A 22049-nucleotide genomic window follows, 5' to 3' on the forward strand; every position below is an offset into this window, starting at 1 on the left:
TAGAGTTTTAGGAAAGTAGAGGTTCCCCTCTGGTGAGCATGTTAAGTCTCAGCCTGTTGTAGGTTTGAGTCTAGAATTCCTCGGATGTCAAGGAACCTTGTAAAGATGTAACGTGAGCCTTTTTAATGTCGCTGAAAACAGAAACCAAGTTTAGCAACATCCTAACTGCCATCATTTTATTAATACTATGATCAGCAAGTTTATGTAAAGAGGAGCGTTCATGCCAGAAACTTAAACTGGGTTTACGCATATTAAGGCCATATTCACTAAGTCATTTATCAAGAACAAATGGCAAACACTCTGCTTCCAACTTCTCAAACATGAGTATTTTCAGCTTCTCTCGATTTTATTTCAGTGTAAATTGACACTTTGGGTTTTGGACTGTTGGTCAGATAAAACACGCATATCAAAAGATGTCACCATGAGGTTGGGGGGGGGGATTGTCATAGGCATTTTTTCACAAATCAAGAGAGTAATCAAGAATGAAAGTGATAATACTTGCACCTCTAGACACTTCCAAGGTTAGTTGGTTTAGAGTGCACAATAATTTGGAAAAATGCATTTGCCAAATGCTTGAGCAAAAATAGAGCAACCAGGGAAACAACCTATCATCAGCATACATTATCAAAATAGCTTGTTACTGTAAATGGTTCCAGCATGGCTGCAGAGTTCCAGCATGTTCATGAGGGGGAAATTAGCCCAGAGCAGCATAATGACGGAACTGAGCGGAGTGATTTATCAGCAGTCAGAGGCTTGATGCTGGACGTCCGCTCCGTCTGCGTGGTCCCTGCTTCCTTAAACGTTCCCAAATGAGCTGACAAGCGACTCGGCCCACCCCACCTATACATCTGCACGACGGCAAGAGGAGGAACCGATCAAGATTTCTTCCACCTGTTTTTATGAGCAGTTTGATGTGTGCTTAAAAACATACACACAGAACAGAACACCAGCAATAAAAAGCCAATGTTTTCAACTGAGCCTTATGGAGGTTGAAAAATTGTATATTAATAAAGGAAAAAAAGCACAAAGCAATGGGGGAAATTCCTTTTTTTTGAAAGTTTCTATATGTACTGGGTCTTAATAGTGTTGATAGAGAAATTAAACAATCCCAGTAAAAACAGGTGCAGACTCTGTGCTGTCTCAGCCCAAGCTAGTGGCAAGCTTTGCCGTTTACTACAGCGTCATTCTTGACACTACCACCTGGTGGCGCCCAGGTAAGACATTTAAAAAAAATTCTACACAGTGGCTTTAAACAAACGCATTCTCCTGAACGGGTCCGTATAATATCGTACGAAAACGTATGCACGCATGATATTTTTGCAAAATTACAGCGGCTGCCAACAGGTCATATGACAGTCAAGTTTAGCGGCCTTTACAGTGAAGTTTAGCCGACAAAAGTTGACTGGGCAGGCCTACCGTCACGATGAGGCGACGATCGTGACAGCAGCCATGACAGTTAAGCTTGGCCGCAAAAAGGTGACTGTCATCCAGCGATGTGACAGTTAGGTTTAGGAATCAAAATTACTGGTTAAGATTAGAAAAGAGTTTGTGGTTTGCGTTAAAAACACCGGTCCCCGTAAGTCGTACTGTCGGAACAAGAACACACGCTTCCTGGGTAAGAGTAGAGTTGTGTTTTCCCCTTAACTTCTTGTTGTTATTAAACACCCTTCTGCAACTTGTTCTTGTCAAATAATGATACTGTAGAGGCTGTAACTCTACCTGATATACATTCATTAATAATGCTGTACATCAGGTAGAGTTAGAGAAGACGCTATGCCGTCCATCTCAGCCCAGAATGGAGAAATGTCTGTCCTTTCCATGTCATGCTCAGCATCCTGAAGCATAACCAAAGTTAAAAGTGCAATCCTTTCCTAATAACCATACCTTATATCCATGAACTTTCCCTAACCTTAACCATACCATAGTTGCCATGCACAGATATTGTAGAAGGAAATACTTCTACAAACATGGCAGTGTCATTGAATGTAATCAAGTGTTTTGCAGAATCGTCCAATATTAGTGATTTAAGTGAGGACTCTGTTCCACATAAAAGTGAAATCATCAGAATTAGGCTAACAGCAGAACACCCAAGATGGAAAACAGATCGAACAGAAACCAGAACATGAGAGCAGAAGGGTGCAGGCTAGACACGAGCCTCTCTGCGCTGGTAAAAATGTCACATCTGCACATGTCAAACACAGTGGGTGTGGAGAACCGCAAATAAAATAACAAAAATGGTTTGTTTGTCCCTGAAAGCTATGAAAAACTTTAAAAACTGCAACATGGAAGCAGAAAGCAGAACTTCAGTTATAAGTGTCAGATAATAAGAACAGCCAGTTGTGTTGTTGATTTTATTTCCCTATAAAAAATGTACCCGACCAGTGGTACAGTGACCGAAATCTGACCTGGAGGGAGGGTGTGTGTGTGTGTGTGTGTGTGTGTGTGTGTGTGTGTGTGTGTGTGTGTGTGTAACATCACCACAGGGCACACTTAAACCCCACTAAGAGGAGGGGCTTTAAGTTGGTGTGGCTGATAACAACCACACACACACACACACACACACACACACACAACTCCATTCTCGTCACCTTGTACCTCTTAACTTCCTTCATGGGGTTATTAACTCCCTGATTGTGGAGCTTTTCTTTGGGTTCACTCCTATTTAGTTGTCATGGTGGCATGACCCAAACACTTATTAGCTGACCCTTGGGATTAGTCCAAGCTGGAAACGGGAGGGAAGTGGGGTTAAGCCTTCACCTTGAGGTGCTCGCTGTAGCATCTCACAAAAATCTTAATTAAATTGCTCAGACACCGAGTCAGGAATGTTTGCTTTGCTATCCCTCTCTCCCGTACGTACTTCAGTCTCCACCTTTCTTTGCTTTTCCCATACTCATACTCCAGGCTCTCCCTGCTCGCAGACCAATATTGATTTGGAAAGCTCTTATTGTACCCAAACTCAGCAAGTTTCAATGTATAAGGTAAAGACAGCAGCTCATGGTCGACATACCACTGTCTAGATTTATTGGATTCTCCATGCATTACAAACTCTCATTTACATATTGCCCATGGGTTACCAATGCATACCAAAATGTGCAGGTTTATATAGTAGTTCAGACATGAATAAAGATCACTTAAGTTTTTTATCTGAGACAAAAACAAGGACTGCAAGGGCACAAGGCAAATATCACAGCTGGAGCTGTAACTTGTTTTTGATAATAAGTGATAATGCCCATATCAACTTCCCAAAATGACGTCCTATTTCATTGTTTTGTCCGACCAACAATCCAAAAACCTTGAATTATTAAACTTGCAGTGATATAAACCAAAGGAAAGCAACAATTCTTCACACGTGATGTGCTGGAAGTGCCAAATGTTTGGCATTTTATTCTTGATTAAAACCTAAAGTAGTTCATCAATGATCAAAATGTAATCATTCTGTCGACTAATCATTCAGCCAATTTACAGTTAGCTTCTGCTGCAATAGAGAAATATGTATAGGCTGTCAATAATAGAGTAGAACAGAATAGTGGGGCTGCAACTAACGTATTTTCATTGTAGATTCATTTCATGATTGTTTTCTCATTCGATTCATATAAAATGTCAGAAAACTCACGTTTGACATTCAATTTACAACACATCCTCACATTTAAGAAGGTTGAACCAGAAAAGGGTTGACATTTCTGCTAGAAATTTTACTTTGGCAATTAATCAATTAGCAAAATTCTATAGGTTCTATAGAATAGACTAAAATGGAGTAGAATAAAAACACCTGAGTATATGTGCAAACCTAAATGCACAAGCAACCGTACGTGCAGAGAAGACATGCAAACATTATAAAGTAAAACCGTTTTAAACCCACAGTCAGCCTATATGTCCCAATGGGAATGTCTCTCTATGTGTCTATGTGCCAATCTTACAGATTAAAGTCTCCTCGTCTGAGGTGAAAACAAACAGCTAGAAGTGAGAGGAACCATGGAGGGGCGGATAAAGATCCTCTAATCCGAAACATTCGACCCAATCACGGTCTGAAGCAACGATAAGAGCTAATCCTGTTTCCACATATCTCTGCAGGAAACACTCCTCTCAGTGTCTCCTGTCCGTGCCTCCCTCTGAGCGCGTCTGGCCGCCAGATCCTGACCCAAGATAGAGAGCCGCGCGCCGGCGAGAGGAATGCGAGGATACGCTGACAAATCCAGGGGCCACGAGGGAAGCTTTCACATGTGAAGCCCGGCTTGAGTAAAGAAGGCTGAGGCTGGATCTATTATCAGAACCTCTCGGGAGTGTCACAATTTACAGGATAACTGATTAACTATGCGCTGTTAATCGATAATGCGCACCGCATCTAAAAGACTTCACACACGAGAAGGGGTTCTCTTTAAAATGCCGTAAAATCGCATTAATCTGAATTGAGAAACGTGGAGTTCTTGTTTTATTCATAGTCATTCGCATTTTGCACAAACATGCACTTCTGCATTTCATTGTGTAGAAATCACAGTTGAAGCTTACCTTGGTAAAGTAATCCAGAGTCCGCCGGGAATGCGCTCGAGCAGCTTCTTCCCAAACTTTTTTATCCACTTTGTCGGCGTGTCTCTCCGTGCAAAGCCCCAAAAACTATTCAAACCCTTTTTCTTGTGAGGAAGCAGAGTTTAGCGTCCACCCGAAAACCAAAAGGTGTAGCCTAGGCTATCAGTGCAGCGCACTCGCTCCGCTCCGCTCCGTCCGTCTGTCAGAGAGTTGGAGAGACCCAGGTCCGCGAGAGTTCAGGGGCGCACAGACTGTTCAACAATAGCGCTCATTGAAGTAAAGGAGGCGAGCTCTTAAACAAGCTGGGGAAGAGGGAGGGACCGTGTGAAGCCGAGGCGCGCGTTCCTGCGCGTCCCCGACGCGCACTGCACCTGCAAAAAAATATCCACAGCAGGAAAGATGGTTTATTGTGAAATCTTGACACTAAAAAAGGTTTTCACAATTGCAGTTTACAAGACTTTATATTAATGTCTATCTATCTTCCATCTGGTTATATATGTATGTGCCTGGCAGTCTGTATACCAGTTTTGTATGACCCATTCTAAAGATTTTAATTGATTCAGGGGTTCAGTGATGTGTTCAAGGACACATGAGGAGTGTTCACACCTTCATTTTGTAGCAGTTTATCAAATTTCTGGAGCTGATCTCCTTAAAGCTGCATTGATGTTTTATTTTTTTTTTGGGACACTTGGGGGCAGTGCAGCAAACTGTTCACACATCAATGACATGTGTTGTCATATGTCAATATGACAACCTATATAACCACACATAAAATATGTTGTAGTGTTCAGCAAACAGTCTCTAAAAAGGCATATTTACAGAGACACAGACATTAGCATTTATTATTACAGTATGTTTCTGGCCACTTGGTGAATATACGTTTTATAATACCCTATGTCCTGTTTTGGTCGCCAACTCCAGAGGGAACTATTTGACTCTTTAGCTGTTAAATGCTCCACAATGTTCACCAGCTAGTCGCTATCTTAGTCTTTCTGTCATTTGCTGGGCAGCTAGGGCACAGTGGGCTTTAAGAGGTTTTTTTTGCTGAAAAAAAACTGCCTGCTGTCGAGAGATTTGTTAGAATCTGAGGTCAGATCTGATACAAATGAACACTTTTAGTTTGTCAGCAACAAAAAAGTAAATCTGTCAACGAGACTAATCTAGTAATAACTATTACCTTTTATTTCTCATCACTTCAGTGTTATGATAAAGTACTAAAACACCACAGGTTCAATCCCCATAAAGAGTCTCCTGTTGAATTGACACTAGTCTTGCATTGCCAGACCTTCTTCGACAGCGCTGCGGAGGAGGGTCTGGTTAGTCCACACAGCATTCCGGGATGGGAGAAAAACACGCTCCGGTTTATTGACATTTCTTTAAACCAATCACAATCATCTTGGGCGGCGCTAAGCGCCAAGCGCAGCCACGGTGCCGCTGCAAAATTGCCTTGGGAAGGAACTTGTTTTGGTGGAACATGTGTAGGCTACGTTGAAAGGTTGTTTTAGTCGTGCAACAGAAAACTCAGATTGGACAGATAGTCTAGCTAGCTGTCTGGATTTACCCTGCAGAGATCTGAGGAGCAGGTAACCATAGTCCTCATGAATCGTAGATCATAATCATAATCACAGACCGGTGTTTAAAATTGCAACACAAAGAAAGCAGAAGGTAACAGGCATCCGGCCGGAAAGAGTGACATCAGGCGGAATTTCCGGCAGAACGAGAGCAATCCCGGAAGTTGTGGATATTGACTAAATTGACACTGAATCTGATTTGTTGTTAGTTGTTTCTAAAAAACCCAAAATACACTCGTGGGTAGGCGTTTTTAACTTACAAGCCACACACAATCAACATAAACAATAAAACTTTGCCAGCTTTGCTCTTCTGAAAAATCTCCTTAGCCAACTGTGTCGCGAAAGTTTGCCCACCCATTACATTTTTTTTTATTTACAGTTTAGTCTCCAAGTATGCATTTCCATTTTAAGCCTGTGTATTTATACACAGTCGTGGGAAAGTGACTGTAGGTGCACCGCTAACCAAATACTTTCTACCATCACCTTAGCTGTAAATGAGCTGTGGAGGAAGACACTAAATTCAGCTGCGGGGTTGTGTTGCGTGTTCAGGAACACACTGAAAGCTGAAACTTGTTGTCACCTGCCCTCAGCTTGTTATAGTGGGTTTAACAGCATCACTGTGGACTGACAGTGAAGACCACAGGTGTCACTCACACACAGACACAGACATTCATAATCAACTAATAGAGGAAAAACAAGACAAAAGCATGTACATATAGTATATTTACCAACATATATATATATATATATATATATATATATATATATATACACTACCGGTCAAAAGTTTGGGGTCACTTATAAATTTCCATTCCACTTCATTACAGACAGAATACCAGCTGAGATCAGTTGTATTGTTTTTTTCATCAGGGCAGCAGTTTTCAGATTACATTATAAGTGGCTGATCTTTATTGCAATATCTACATTGCCCATTATCAGCAACCATTCATCCAATATTCCAAAAGCACATTCTGTTTACTAATGATATAATTTAAAAGGCTAACTGAGAAAACATTGGCGAACCTTTTTGCAATTATGTAATTACATAATGTAATCTGAAAACTGCTGCCCTGGTTAAAAAAAACAATGCAACTGATCTCAGTTGATATTCTGTCTATAATGGAGTGGAATGGAAATTTCTAAGTGACCCCAAACTTTTGACCGGTAGTGTGTGTGTATATATATTACATGTGTGTACAGCACCAAATACACAGATGGCTACACACACACACATAAACACATCTGAGAGTCTAAAATGAGACGGTAAGTCTGACAGGAACATGCATGAACTGTCCAAATAAAATCCTGCTCCCATCTACATGACTCACACACAAGCCAAAGGTGGTGTGACTAATTGTGTAGAAAAAAAGGTTTTAAATACTTTGTCTATTAGAACTTCACAAAACATTAAACTGACATTACACCAGAAGTCTCATGAACAAAACCAGTTATTTTTCGCCACGTTTTATCTGGATTGCAGCATGAGGAATCAAGATGGTTACAACAACATTATCACATTAGTACATTGGGTACATTTAATAGTGCAACAGTTTGAGTCTGGGTTGACAGCAGTTTGAGAATTTGATTTACTGTGTGTTTTAACCAGGACCTACTTCCTAACTAAAGATGTTGCGCAATCGCATATTTTTTTTTAAATAAACATGAGCACCAATCTGATTGGTCCAACATACATTCCAAACACATTAATAATTTCCATTAAAGTTGACTTTTAATGAAAGATGCTTATGTTGCAAAGTGCTCAATACTTAACTTGACGTCACTGACTAAGGTGCGTTAAAAGGTAAAACTTGGTTAATTTCAAAATGACAGCAGACTTTTAGTTTCACACGGGACACAAACTTGTCTCGGCCTCATGAGTGAAAGTCCAGTGTTTGTTTGACCCTTGACCCCAACCTACCTTCTTGTGTAGAATTTGGCACCCTCACGTTGTTACGTCACTTCCATGTTTGCTATTGCAATAATTACTACAGCCACGAGAGGTCTAACAAGAAACGTTTATGTCGGGTGTTATAAGTTGCATCGACCCATACGGTTGTTTTCTGGGTGAGGACGGGTTGATCAGTGGCCTCAACTCCCTGAACAAGGCCAGATGGGCTGTGGGATCAGTGTGTGTGTGTGTGTGTGTGTATAATTGCAAGGCTGAGAAAGAGGAACAGGGTTTGACAGGAGTGCGAGAAAACAAACACAACAACCCTGATCTGTTTGATCTGCTGCTTTACAATGAAACACTAAAGTGGGATTTTCTCATGGGAAGAAATCAATACACTGGACTGATGGGTTGGCCGCTGACTGCAGATGACTCACAAGGGGATAAAGGTTTAATTGTGTGTATTTAATCATGTATTTAATCAGTGTATTCTGTGTACCAAACCAAAAATCTGATACATAATAAAGTAAGAAAAGACCGCTTTGGTTTCTTTTATAGCATTTAACTGCAATCAATGTGGGTTTTTAGCCATGCTAGAGGTATAGCTATGTATTTAGGAATAGACCATCACCAAATGTATCGGCGTCCAGGGCTGGAGCTGCCATTGAGCCTACGGTAATGTTTCTAGAACTTTAGGGGGGTTCAATGACTTACAGACGGGTTTACATAATAGGATTATACACATTTTTTTTTTTTTTTTTTTTTAATACTGTTATTTCTTACATAACTATCTTAAAATGTCACCTTTGCCAGGCAAAACACAATGAAAAATAAAACAATATATACTCTACTGGAATTACATACCTGGTATTGTGTAGGGCTTTTTAAACACTTTCAACTGTAATACTGGAAGATTACATTGAAATAGAAATATAACTGGGAAGTTCAAAAGGGTACTCCAACAATTTTAACACATAAAGGTTTGCTCATCATGGGGAGTGCTACTCAGCCTGTGAAAACAGCTGTGTAATGTCTTCTGTAGCTGTGGATTGAGTTTTCTTAAAGTTTGGGGAAATAACCCTGGCTGTCATCTTGGTTATCTTAAGTTAGGCTTGAGATTTGAAATAGTTGACAGCCTGTGTTACGGAGTTTGAAAGAGGAGGGCATTTACCAAATAGAAACTGAGTCAAACTAACTTTTCAAAGTCAGAGTCGGGGTTAGGTTGTACTGTGGAAATATGACTGCCTCCTCCATTCACGTCTCCATCCATAAAGGGTCCAAAAAGTCTGCTACCTGACTGGCAATGGACATATAAGACATGCAACAGCATCTCCATACCATAAAGACTGGAGTGTGACTCCTGCAGTGTGAGCACCAGAGGGCTGTGTGGGTGGGGGGGGGAGTGTTTCAGTCTGAGTGTTTATGTGATTCACACAGCCGGGGATGGGGAAGGCTTGACCCTTCACAGACCTCCCCAACACAGCGGAAATGACTTCTGTCTATGTACGACCCTCGCTTCTTTCTTTCACAACCTTCCAAACTCCCCAACTTGTTGCTTTACAGGAATGTAAATAAAACTGAATGTACATTCATAGGGATAAAGTACAAATCCTTTGTGTATGCTTGTATACGTTAGGGTACGTGCTTGTATGTGTTTATGTGTGTGCATGGAAGTCGGTCTTCATGTACTTGTACGCTGCATATATACAGTGTGTTTTACAACATTGCAGACATTGGCAGGGTTCCTTTAATGAGGGCTGGTACGCAGACTGTGTTTCAGGGAGAAATTGCAGCGTTGGAGAGGAAAACATGAAATAACACAAAGGAATTCAGGCCTGGAGTTACTCTCCCCAGGGGAGGCAGTCAGACTTGCTGTTTGGTCCTGAGCCAGGAACACTAAAGGAAGACGAGAACAGCGTCCATGTCTTTTTTATTCTTGTTTCTCTGTCGCTTACCTGCTCTTTGTGTGTGCTTCTCTATGCCTTTACTGAATCTCTGGACAAAAGGTCCTGTTATAATGATACAGTTCACTTTCTTTTTCTTCTTTAGTGCTCTTTTTACTTTCTCCATATCTATGTGTGTGTGTGTGTGTGTGTGTGTGTGTGTGTGTGTGTGTGTGTGTGTGTGTGTGTGTGTGTGCGCTCCTCTAAGACTGGTATATTAATAGAACTTTTCTCCACTGATGATGAAGTTGCCACCTGTACCCTGACACACACACACACACACACACACACACACACACACACACACACACACACATGTTGATTCCCTCTGATTATCTCAGTGACGGACTGCATTTACATTTACTTTTTTTCTTTAAACTCACACACACATTGATGTCAGCGAAGCTACCAATGCAAGGTTCTTGCTTGAGCACATTTTGACGTGTAGAAATACGGAGCTGGGGATCGGACTACAAACCCTGCAATGAATGCATTCTCAAATGTGTGGGCCCTTTTTAAACACCGCAGCACTCTTACAGTTTTTTTGTAGCCAGGTGTCGTCTGGAGGACTCCATATGAGCAGTTGTATGAACTGTAAAAGTGAAGAATAGAAAGGAGGCTAGTTTGGAAATTCTAAATGATTGTGAGAGAATGAGAGGGGTATGTTGGGAAATGTATAATAAAGAAACCGTATGAGAAAAACTGCGGCAGCTGTGAAGTGGGAAGTGTTTAGATATTAATAAAATAAGTCCTGTCTCGTGATTCAAGTCTTTGTTGACCTTCACAATATTTAACAAATGCAACAGGTGTTTCCCTAATCTTAACCTTGTGCTTCGAGTTCCTAAACATAACCACAAAATCAGTTATTATTGTTTAGTTGCTATAAGTATTGTAGAGAAAACAAATGAAATATGTTGTCAGTTTTTTGCCAACATTGTGTGCCTTGGCAGATTTACCTGTAGCGATTCAAGGGAAATGGGGAGGCATGGGGAGGAAGCAAAGGGAGAGATTGACAGACAAGACAAGACGGAAAGCGAAAAGGAAGGTGGAGAAAGGCAGAGAGAAAGTAAAAGAGAGAAAAAAGCAAGGAGGAAAAGAAGGTGAGATATAATGATAGACACTGAGTGGGAAGAAGGGAGTAAGATAAACAACAGGGGAGAGGAGGAGGGGTGACGGAGAGAGGTGGGAGGGAGATGACACAGCCATGGGAACCCATGTTTGGTCCACGCTCCAGACTCTGCAGTTGTTAGCCTCGTCAGTGTTGTTATTTTGTTTTCACATGGCCTTCAACCTCGCCGTGTGGACCACAAACAGATGTTAATGGCATTTCTCACAAGAGTTTCTACTCCGAGTCATAAGCGCTGCTAATGGGCTGTGGTGAGACGTTTTGTGAGGATGGACGCCATCGCAGAAGTAACAGAAGCTGTAACAAGACTGCAGCAGCAGAAACACTCAAGGTCCAAACACAGGCAGAAATAATATAGTAGACAGAAGAAGGGGGGTTGTTCAACTGACAATCAACAGATTTTTTTATTTTTTATAACTGACCAACAGATTCACAAAATGAATCAATCTATGTATTTTTTATATTATTATTAGAATTACAGTAGAGTAAAATTCCCACATACAGTACAGGCCAAAAGTTTAGACACACCTTCTCATGCAATGCGTTTTCTTTATTTTCATGACTATTTACATTATAGATTCTCACTGAAGGCATCAAAACTATGACTGAACACATGTGGAATTATGTACTTAACAAAAAAGTGTGAAATAACTGAAAACATGTCTGAGGTTCTTTTTAGATTCCTCAAAGTAGCCACCCTTTGCTCTGATTACTGCTTTGCACACTCTTGGCATTCTCTTGATGAGCTTCAAGAGGTAGTCACCTGAAATGGTTTTCCAACAGTCTTGAAGGAGTTCCCAGAGATGCTTAGCACTTGTTGGCCCTTTTGCCTTCACTCTGCGGTCCAGCTCACCCCAAACCATCTCGATTGGGTTCAGGTCCGGTGATTTCCATATGGGTTCATTCAATAGTAAAGTTATTGAACGTTTATAATACTTTCAATCTTTGACGATCAAAAAGTTTTAAAATAGTTACTACACCCATAAAGTTACAGCTTACAGCCTATATGTGGTAACAGGTGGGGTTAATATTAATTAAACCCATCTAAGGTAATAATTATCTTTAAAAAAATTAATAAATAAACAACATAAAATGACATGTAACCAAACTGTACATTACAAATAGTAAAGTACATTATAATTATATACAAATCCATCATCAAGTATCTAAGTAAGGTGTTGGGTCACCACAGTAGCTTTCATGCTCCATGGTGTAGATTCTTTAAGTCTGTGGAACTTTACTGCAGAAAAGTAGAGAGGAGATACAAACAAAAGATATTCCTCATTTAATGTTTACATGATGGCGGTGGAGAGCGCAGACTATCTCCAATAGGTGCTGACCTGGGTTTAGACCTGTGAATTTAAAGTTTATCATGCTTACCAAACCATACAGTCTCTAGCTTTTTCTTTTAGACTTTTCTTTCATTAAGCCAGTGTTTGTAAAACCAAGACAAATAAAAAAAGGGGGGTTTTCGGCAATAAGCACTCGACTCGAAACAGTGAAAATTAGATTCAATAAATCTGCTTGGTGTCAAAGTGCAGCATAACTTGTGTGAAGCATTGACTTTAAAAGTCTTGCACCTACACAGTGACGTGTTAACTTTACTGTATAAAGTGTGCTCATTTATAAAACAATGCCTGGGCAGCACAAGTTTGGGTGGTTAGAAACCAATCTTCAGTATTTCAGAGGTTGTAAAGCAAAGATCCAGACTTCAAAGTAAAAGTGACGACATTTATAGTCTTGTGTTAAGGGGTTAGAGCGTAGCTACAGCTTTAACATGCAGTACTGTAGCTGCCATAGCTGAAGCTGAGGAGGAGGACCCAGTTAAAATATGGTGATACACATTGGGGCCACAGAATCCACGGTGATGCATAAGTGATACATGTGATAATTGTTATGATGAACACAAAGCAAGATACTTTAGCATTTTTCAACATCTATAGCAGAGCAGCTTTAACAGCTGTTTGTTTTAAGAGACAGAGAGAGGACGTTTAAAGAAGCAATGTGGGCCAGTATCTACACTCGTTTTACTCTATGTCTACTATACGTTGACTCCTGACATGTTTGTGTGTTTTTGTTTGCGTCTATGTGCACGCGTCTGGTGAGCGGGCCACAGCAGCGTGAGTGGTTCTCACAGCCCACAGACTGACTCTCTGACAGGGATCGTGAGAATGGCAGGGTCCTTGTGGTTTAGAGAAATTCGACAAAATGTAAAGAGAAGAAAAACAGCATTCCTAGATGTCAACAGCATAACATAGCTTGTGGAAGGCATTTGACAAGTCCGCACAGGAGGCTATTTTCAACGTGATATCATGACTTTGCGTAAACATACACGCCACCTTCTAAACACCAAGTGGCGCGTGTTATCTGTACGTATTTTGAGGGTTTAGGAAAAGAAGAACGGGACGGCTAGATTTAGGAAAACAATAACGGCACGGTTGGGTTTAGGAACGGGATTGGGTTTAGTAAAAGAAGAAAGCAACAGTTTGGTTTAGGAAACATGAAAGGCTGGACATGATCCCCGGTCTCCTGGGTGAAAATCCTGTGTTTGACCCATCCACCACCCCAACCAACCAACCTCCCTACGTGGATTTTTGGCCTTTCATACTACTCACTACAGCGTGAATTGACATGCAATCACAAGGTAATGCAAGTCAATGGAGGCCAAACGGTGTTGATAAACACGCTAAAAAGCGAGTATGCGTCTTGATAACATGCCAAAATGGCATACGAATTGGCGTGTATGCCACTTCATGAGATCAGTCTGCTAGTTGCAAAGACGGTGGATCTGTAAAATGGTCTCAGGAAGGAACTTGGTAGGTTTTGGAAGAACATTTGCACCCTGCAAAAGAAAACGCCACATTCAATATTAACTGAAGTTACTTAACTGTTCACACAATACAGTAACGTGAGCTATATAAATTAGCTGGATACATGGTTAATCGTAATTTGCTCTTACCGGTGTATTGCTGTGTGTATTTTGTCCATAGCAAATCCCCGCCAATTGGTCCCAAAACATCCCAGTTAGAGACTAAATGCTGTAAAGATATTTCTTGTAAATCTTTACAATTCACCAAAAGAACCAAGCATGCCTGCCTTGATGCGCGATCCAAATTGTCTTTAAAACTTCCCTTTTCAGTGTGTAGCTTGCTAGCTCGGAGGTTCTAGTTGTTGTTTACCGAAGCGACCGGAGTTTAGGACGCAAAGAAAGCGGAAGGTGAGGGACATCACGCGGAACTTCCAGCGGCGCCTGAACCGTCGTCGATCCAAACTAGCAGCTCTATAGCTCGCTCTGTCGGTTGGTTGCTCAACATAAAGGTCCCCACCCTTTGGCGGCCACAGTTTTCGTGCTAGGAGGCTGACATCTGGCATGGAGGTCAAGTGTCTGTGAGGTTTTGTGTGTGTGTGTGTGTGTGTGTGTGTGTGTGTGTGTGTGTGTGTGTGTGTGTGTGTGTGTGTGTGTGTGTGTGCGTGTGTGAGAATGCAGGAGTGTGTGGATGCTTACACATACGTGGTCTCAGCTATTATGAATTTGTCCTTGTTTGACTGCTTCCTATTAGAATCCTAGCCAGTGGAGAATACAATTGGTTGATATTGACATTAATCACAGTCATACATTATAATCACAGTTAAAAAAAATATTTAACTGTCAAGACTTGGAAGTAAAAGTGAATATTGAGATAGAACTGGAACCAGCAGCAGGACGTCTGTATTTCTCTCTTTTCCCACACCTGTCTTCTTTCTCTCATCTCTCTGCTCTCTCGCTTTTCTCTGTGTTCATCAAATGACACCATCTCCTCTCCCTCTTTCTCCCTCTGTCCTTCATCTCAAACTGCAGCTTCCCTCATGTCACTGTGAGGCTGTGGGATTATTTATGGGCTGGTGAATGGAGGGAGATAGTATGAGACCCAGAGCTTGGCCTCTACCCTTCCACTGTCTGCTAACCCTAAATCACCACCGAGTCTGGCTCACTTTCACATTAATGGTGTGTGTGTGTGTGTGTGTGTGTGTGTGTGTGTGTGTGTGTGTGTGTGTGTGTGTGTGACAGACAGACAGACAGACAGACAGACAGACAGACAGACTGGTGGACACTGCGGACGCTATCTGTTAGTTACGTCTGATAATTTGACTTCAGATGTTTGCCATTGGTAGTAACTGCATTGAATAACATATTGTAATCCAAATCAGACACTAAACTTGACGTAACTGCCACACTGATTCATCTCTAAGTTAGCATAGATTTTCTCTCATTGTTGATGTCCTCTTGCCTGGAAGTTGGTGTGCCACCCTTCGTTGTTGCCTACAATATTTGAATAATGTTCAAAATTGTTGGAAAACAGTTTTTTTAGTTTTAGTTTAGTTTTTGAGATCACTGGGGGGGTCAGCTGGTTTATAACCTGTCAAGAGCTCATTTTACATGTTGGCATTTTACAGACAGACTGAACTGCTTGTAAAAACTATCATTTTATTACCCAAATGAAATCCAACAACAGTCATTTAGAGCTGAAATAACTGTTTTTGAGCCACTTGGGGGCAGTAGAGAAAACTGTAAACACAACAGTGACATAGTGTCAACCTATAAAGTTGTCAGTTGCCTATTTAGCTGAGTTTTAGGGTTTCACCAACTCCTAAGGAACTCCTAAATATAGCTGCTAAATGCTCCACTATGTTAGCTATATTAGCTAGTAGCTAACTTTGCTTGTGCTTTTGGTGCTAGACAAGTAGGCTACCTTAAAGTGGGTCCATCCATCCATCCATCTTTGTCCGCTTATCCGGTGTCGGGTCGCGGGGGGAGCAGCTCCAGCAGGGGACCCCAAACTTCCCTTTCCCGAGCCACATTAACTGACTGGGGGGATCCCGAGGCGTTCCCAGGCCAGGTTGGAGATATAATCCCTCCACCTAGTCCTGGGTCTTCCCCGAGGCCTCCTCCCAGCTGGACGTGCCTGGAACACCTCCCTAGGGAGGCGCCCAGGGGGCATCCTTACCAGATGCCCGAACCACCTCAGCTGGCTCCTTTCGACGCAAAGGAGCAGCGGCTCTACTCCGAGCTCCTCACGGATGACTGAGCTTCTCACCCTATCTCTAAGGGAGACGCCAGCCACCCTCCTGAGGAAACCCATTTCAGCCTCTTGTACCCTGGATCTCGTTCTTTCGGTCATGACCCAGCCTTCATGACCATAGGTGAGGGTAGGAACGAAAACTGACCGGTAAATTGAGAGCTTTGACTTCTGGCTCAGCTCTCTTTTCGTCACAACGGTGCGATAAATTGAATGTAATACCGCACCCGCTGCGCCAATTCTCCGACCAATCTCCCGCTCCATTGTCCCCTCACTCGCGAACAAAACCCCAAGGTACTTAAACTCCTTCACTTTGGGTACCTTCACCTTAAAGTGGGTTTTTACTGGAAACAGCTGCCTGCTGGGATTGGAACAAAGTTGATGAGAGCATTGAAACTGAACCAAAACAAAGTTGTAGGCCGTATGATAAAACTCCAAAAACAATGAGCTGAGAGATGCTACACAGCTCCGCAGAATAGGTAGGACTGTAGGTAATTGGGAGGTAATTGCTCATCATTAAAACATCTTTCAATAGTCATTCCTACATTAAATGAAAACTTAATATCTTGCCTTGAAATTAGTATCCCTTTTATTTTCACAACCTATTGTAACAAGAAGTAATTAACCGTCAAAGACACACACACATTGTGACAACCAACCCCATCGCGGGGTTAGTTGTCACAAGGTATGGGGTTGGTTGTCCCTGTTGTTATGAATGGGGTTTCAATAAGAAAAAAATGTTTAATATAGGAACACCAAAAAATTTCTCTTTTTCTCTCTTTTTAACTTCCTTGGCGACTCCATTATCTTCTCCCCCTCCCTGGCATTCGTCACAGTGCCACTGAGTTTAAAAGCACGAAAGGTGGTATGTCCCTCTTTGGGTAATATATTTTGAAGATGGAGGAGCAACATGGCGGCCGTCATTCAAGCGAGTCGCCCGTCTATATTCTGAATTCTGAATGGCAGATTCTACACGTACGAGAATACTTTGATTAGTTGATGGAAGTAATTACACATGAATGACCAAATATTTGTGAAAGAACAAAGTTTTTTTTGCTAAGAATCAACTCAAAAAATGACACAGTGTAGCTTTAAGCTAGCTACCACATTGCTTTAGCTTGCTAGCTTGAAGTTGACTAAAATCAAAGCTATTAACTTCAACTTTTTAATACGTTTTTACGTTTTAAATGATTTAAAACCTACCAGCTCTTAATACCAACATGAAAAAAATTGCAAAATAACTCCTCACCTTAATTTTTTGTGAGTGTTCCACAAAATGACCAGGGCAAAATGAGCAGGATGGCAACAATGTTGTCACAGTGCCCTCTAATTTAGCTGTAATGAGCAGTGTGACAACCAACCCGTGTGACGACCAACCCCAGTCTCCCCTACTCATCAGTAAAATTAGTTGTTGTGTTTAGTTTACAAAGAAACCTAAATTGTTGTGGACAGTAGTGTAGTTGAAGACCACTGTTCCAGTCTGCAGGGACTTCATCTGGGATCTGAAACTTTTACTAAGCCTGGTAGTGATAAAGTGTGCGTGTGTGTGTGTGTGTGTGTGTGTGTGTGTGTGTGTGTGTGTGTGTGTGTGTGTGTGTGTGTGTGTGTGTGTGTGTGTGTGTTGTCTGTCTGTAGCCCAAAACAGGACCAGCTGAAGTTCATGACCCTGCAGTGCTCTGTTTTCTCAGGGTGACAGAGAGGACAGCCGGTCTGCAGGGGGCAGAGGGGGGGAGGTTACATTGTAGCAACACCGGGTCTGCGAGTAAAACTGGAGAATATTGGTGGGTGGATGATATCATTTTTATGCTTGTAATGTGAATTTGGATTCAACTTTAAAGCTTCTCAGTATGGCTATGTTCAGAAGATTGTGTCGTCCGGCGACTTTCAAGCGCAGAAACTTGAGTGAAGATAATTACCTCTACCTCTTTTTAATCCTCCGTGTCCTCCTTGGCTACTAGCAACCGCGTGGGGGAGGTGCGTGATCACGGAAGGCTTGTATCATGTAGACGTGCTGAATTACTTAGGATTCCTCACGGGGGCGACAGAAACTACACACTATAGCTTTAAAACAAAATCTAGCGGGTGACTGTAAAAGTAAACAAAGGAATACTCAGCCTTGATAATAATATAAGAACATGTACCTGCCTACCTGTGCTGCTGTACATCTATTTATTACGTTAAAATATCTTATCTTAAAAACAATTACATCTGACGTTTTATGACAACAATACAGCAATAAAGCAATTTTCTAATTTGCTTTGTCTGGTGTCAGGTTTGCTTTTTAAATTCCTGTCTTCCGAAATGTGCCTTTCTTTCTTTTTGTATGTTTAACTTCCGTCTCAGACCTTTATTACAGACTGTTTTGTACCTCTTCTGCACCAAATCAGTAAGACAAGGAAAGGAACATAAATAATAGTGAATCCCCAACATGCTACACACACACACACACATCACATACAATAAATAATACAGGAATCAACCAACTCAATCCCGTCTGAGAGCATCAAAGTAGGGGAGATGATAAGCAATTTCCTCTGTAGTTGTGCATGTGTGTGTGTGTGTACAAATTGGAGAGTCTGTGTAAGCTCTGTTAGGGTTTTGTGTTTATACCTGAATTAGTGAGACAATAAATGGGTCCAGTATCGCAGAGGCAGCAGACACACACCCAAACAAACTGTCTGGTGGGCACAGACAGGAAGTGGAGGAAGAAACATGTCTGACAAGGGGAATGAACAATCCTAAGTGCCTAACAACACAGTTGTGCCAAAATAAGGCACTAAACTCTAAAACTGTACATGAAATACACTGCACCTCATCAGGATTCACATGAAAAGGTATTTATCTGCCAGGTGTAAAATTGCACAGTGGATAGTACCAATAGTGATTTACACTGCAATGCCATCCACTGAGGAGGATCTTTGACATTAGATGGCAGCAAAACTATGAATAATGTGTGGATCCAGGCTTTGGGTTTTCAGCATCTGTGTGATTTATGCAGGCTGCAGTCAGTAGGAAAAGGGAGAGCAGGGCCTTTGACTTTGGGGATCCTCCCTTATCTGACAGAGGGAGAACAGATCATAGACAGCTGCAGATGAATGAGAACCCATGGGAGAGGTTAAGACTTTTCGTGCCAGAGAGGAGGGGACAGAGCACCAAGGTGAGGTCATAGTCCTCTTTTTGCTCCTCTTTTCTAAGACTTAGTGTATATGTGAAGAGAGACCCTGCTGTATCTGAGGGCATGGTTTGTGGTTCATTTAAATATATTTATATATGTACTATATATTCCCCATTTGAACAGGTAAATTGGTTTGTAATGACTATTGTTTGTGCTGTTCTTGTTCTTAGGTCAATATGCTCAATTCATTATTTAAAGTATTTGATGTTATCTGCTTATCCGTTTACTACATTGAGGCAGTAGTGGGAGACATATTTAGATCCTTTAAACTTAAGCGACAGTACTAATACTACAGTGTTAAAATACTTTACTACAAGTAAAAGTCCTGCATTTGAAACTTAAGGAAATGTAAAGTACGTATTATGAAGTAAAATGATCCCTGTCAGTTTTCTACTATTATATATATATACATAATGTTTTTTTGATTACATAACTGGTGTATTAATTTTAAAGTTGCATTTCACTGCTGTAGATGTTTAAAGTCCCAGTGAAACGGAAGTTGGAGCGTCTTTATTTTCCATACTGTGACTTATTTCCTAGTGAAACAGAATATTTGAGCAGTGAATCAAATCCTTTGCATTTGATTGGGCTGCTCAAAAGTGGGCAGGCTTAGAGTTTAGCGCAGAGGACTTTTGGCAATGGTTCCATTCAAACTTCCCTCACCTGTTGTTGCTGTTACAGTAGATCAGCAGGAGGACGGATGATGAAAGGGAAACTTTTATGATTTTTAAACGGCTCTGTCACTGCTAGTCTTGTAGAAAATACTCGAAAAGCAATACTTGAGTAAAAGTACAGGTATCTTACCAGAAAATGACTTTGTTAGAAGTTAAAGTCTCCTTTTAGAATATTACTTAAGTAAAAGTCTTAAAGTATCTGATATTTACAGTACTTAAGTACATTTAATATCAGAAATATGCTATGGATACTTAAGTATTAGAAGTAAAAGTAAAACTTTGATTATGAACTTTATGGCCAAAGGTGTGTAACGTTATTTTCATCACCACTGTCGTCGGGGTGGTCATCGTCGTTACCTTGCAGCAGAGCCTGCACCAGGTGCTTCCATGACACTATCAGTCATTATGCTTCCTCCTCTTCTTCTTTAGTTTTGGCCTATGTTTTTTTTTTTTTTGTTGCCGCTTGGCCGAGCCAAGTCCCCAAAGACTGCTACTGCCCCCAATAATTAATCTACGTAGTATTCATACAGGATCTAAATCCTACACATTTTTTTAAATGGATGGATAATGGTCTATTATTTTAGAAGGAAACTCCTACACATGGATGACAGTTCATAGATAAATTTTATGCAGTGATAGGTCACAGCTGTGTTAGTGTAGATTTGTAGATTGTATCTGATGTTAGCCTGCCCTCTTCTGGAAACAGGGCCAACTGTACAGAGGCTTGACTCAGCAGCGGAGTAAGAAGGACACAGCAGAAACTCAAAGTTCAAAACTAGTTTGGTTTTACAAATGAAAACCACTTTTTTTTACAATCTTGGCGAATTTCTTTATACAGCAAAATTTCAATTTTCCAATACATAACACATAACAGATTAATTAACACCTTCACTTTTTTAAGTGGCAACATGTTCATCACAGCTGGCAAAATGACAAAATGTTTAACTTCAAAATGGAAAATAAAATCATGGTTTTAATGTGATGATGAAGAGAATCAGTTTATGTTTATTAATATGTTTATTAATTTAATTTAGAAGGCGAGGTCCTAATTACAGACAAATATCCTAACTGCTTGTCCGAATTTTTTTTTGCAATTGCTTATACACCTTTGTTTCACTGTTTAATTTTTTCAAAACCCTAATTTCTAATTTCTCCTTCAAATGAAACGCCATAGACATCTCAAAATGAAGCATTAGCATCAAATAGCGAACACTGTTTTCATTATAGTACATTTTTACATACCATGTACACTAAAAATCTAAAGCTCGTTTGTCTTTCATAGGCCTATATTTACATTTCCATACAATGTTCTAGAGCAGTGGTTCTCAAGCATTTTTCAATAATCTACCCCCTCTGAACAGTTTTTTTAAGCCATGCACCCTCTAACCAGCGCAAATCATTTTTGGTAGAAAAACAAAAAAACAAACAGCCTCGTACCTGGAAAACACTTAAATGCTAAAATAAAAAAAGTCAAAAAAACCTTGGAAAAAGACGGTAGAAAGAAGGAAGTAAGGCAAGAATAGGTCGAAAATAGTAACAAAAACTTTGAAAAAAAGAGATACAAACTTAAAAAAAGCAATAAAAATGTTGAACAAAAACACAGTAGAAATGAAGGAAGGCAACACAAGGGCTACAAAAGTGACAAAAAAATCAAAAAAGCGACAAAAACTTTGAAGAAAATAAGACAGTAGAAAAAAGTAAGGAAGAAAGGCAAGAATAGGTCAAAACAAACAACAAACCCTTCAAAAAAAGGTGACAAACTTCAAAAACAGTGACAAAAACTTGGCAAAACTTGGGAAAAAAAGACACTAGAAGTAACTACAGCCTTGTAACTGAAAAACATTTTGCAAAAAATCTCATGTACCCCCTGCAGTCCTCCAAAGTACTCCTAGGGGTACACGTACCCCGATTTGAGAAACACTGTTCTAGAGTGAAAGTAATCTGCTGAGAGGGGCTGAAAAGTACACTGTAACCACCAATGCAAAGTTGAAACATATTTATTTGGCAGGTTGGAATTATGGATGCTCCTGTAAAGCAACTCAAGCTGGGCTGGACTCTCAGTCCAGCTTCTCTCATGGTCAATTGGTGGTT

General features: G+C 40.8%; 1 protein-coding gene across 1 annotated transcript in view; it reads right to left on the reverse strand.

Annotated features, from left to right (window-relative positions):
• The window catches only part of LOC114567961 (vasorin), a 32860-nt gene extending 28085 nt beyond the window's left edge, over positions 1-4775 (reverse strand). Inside the window, exon 1 of the mRNA XM_028597268.1 lies at positions 4507-4775. The gene's annotated coding sequence lies outside the window, so the exon portion shown is untranslated. The remainder of the gene's footprint in view (positions 1-4506) is intronic.
• Between the last annotated feature and the right edge of the window lie 17274 nt (positions 4776-22049).

Source organism: Perca flavescens, chromosome 2, assembly GCF_004354835.1.
Source record: "Perca flavescens isolate YP-PL-M2 chromosome 2, PFLA_1.0, whole genome shotgun sequence".
In the NCBI taxonomy this organism is placed as follows: domain Eukaryota; kingdom Metazoa; phylum Chordata; class Actinopteri; order Perciformes; family Percidae; genus Perca; species Perca flavescens.